The sequence below is a fragment of the Crassostrea angulata genome, chromosome 9, assembly GCF_025612915.1.
Source record: "Crassostrea angulata isolate pt1a10 chromosome 9, ASM2561291v2, whole genome shotgun sequence".
NCBI classification, from domain to species: domain Eukaryota; kingdom Metazoa; phylum Mollusca; class Bivalvia; order Ostreida; family Ostreidae; genus Magallana; species Magallana angulata.
In genome coordinates, this window is record NC_069119.1 from 22,726,862 (window position 1) to 22,728,473 (window position 1,612).

Below are 1,612 nucleotides of genomic sequence, written 5' to 3' on the forward strand. Positions count from 1 at the left end.
AGTAACAATCAATAGACGTTCTTTATAAGCTGACCATATATCATCGGATGAAAAAGCCAACAGTATCATAACAAAAAATATTATCACTTTATGTTTATAAATGTAATTTGACGACGTTTCAACCCCTTATTTTGAAGGTGGCCTATGGTCTTTTTTAAGCTATCACAAAGAATTTAGATATAAGAAAAAAAAGTTTCCAAATTTTATACAGGGATTTAATGATCATGAAAATAAACCTAAATGGTTTTCTTCGACAGGGCAACATGGATGGGTAAACAACTTGAATCATGCAGCTAGACGACTTTGATTTAGTCGTCTAAACAGACAATTGTGTTTGCTACACATGCATACACGGGTAACCGTAATGGACACAGTAATGGTGTCACGACCACAGGTAATTCCTATAATAAACATTATATCTATAATCTTTATTATGTGTGAATCCTTGATAAGAACTTCCAATGTAAGGAGCATGTAAGTTTTCTACCAGAAATATATCTTGACCTGAAGCATTCTCCTACATGAAGAAGTTGTATACAAAGAAATTCCCAAACTGCGTTAAATAGTATTTTTGGTTTTGAAGCGCGTCTTTAAAATCTCCACACATGATGTATTTCTTACCGTTATTCGGTCCAGCGCCACATACTACAACGGTTGTATATACATGATGATGTACGTCATAATATTGGTATCGTCTCATGAGCACTTAATTTTATCTCCGATTACCATCATGATCGGAGTCTACCAATAAGAACCATTTTAACAAGACCTTAGACTTTCGGTTGGACGTAGCTATCTATTTGTTGCGTCAAAACAATTTTAAAATGACGCGGTTTCAAGCAAAATATACACCGATTGCGTAGTCTTAGCTCAAAAGCCAGACAAATCTTGTTGATTTCACAGAGCTATGACTGAGTAGCCAGCAATGAAATAGACAGGCCTACGTCACATTGCTGTTTGACACAACTACCAAAAGTCCAAGCTCTTGTTAAATTGGTTCTAGTTATGCAGTAAACTGTATCAGCAGACAATCCATGCCCGTTTCTGTACCTTCACCTCTCTCATTGGCAGCTTCAAATCTTTGTTGCAGGTAAAGACAGTGGTCTTCACATGACACTGAACATACAAGAGTACGAGTATAAGCCCGGTCCACAGGATGCCGTAGGGATAAAACGGCTTCATTGTCCACGATTCCAAGGAAGTTCCTATCGTCCACATTAAGGGTCAGCCATTTTCACCTGGAAACGCCGTCTTCATTGGACTCAACTTGAAAGAGGTTTGGGTGATGGATCATTTCAACACATAAGAAAAATCTTTTCTAGTCAAAAGCTAAAATCTGATCTTTCATTTTATTCTTTATCTATGCTTTTATCTTGCAGCATCAGTGTCTCAATATTACTCTTCTAGAAAATGTTTTCAATAGTGAATTTTTATTCCATTCCATACATTCCATACATTAAAGGTAGTGATGCTTTCAAACCCTCAAGGGAATTGTGAGGACAAGAAGAAACTGTAATACTTTGAAACCTACACCCGAGAAAACCGTCGGATGAATTGTTTGGGGATAAGATCCAATGAAGTCTGTGGTATAGTGCAGCCTGTATGCCACATA

General features: G+C 37.0%; 1 long non-coding RNA gene across 1 annotated transcript; it reads left to right on the forward strand.

Annotated features, from left to right (window-relative positions):
• Window positions 1–279: 279 nt before the first annotated feature.
• Window positions 280–1,612, forward strand: LOC128162717 (uncharacterized). The gene is made up of 3 exons (XR_008240700.1): window positions 280–394; window positions 1,091–1,276; window positions 1,463–1,612. It is a non-coding gene; the product is annotated as an uncharacterized LOC128162717 (long non-coding RNA).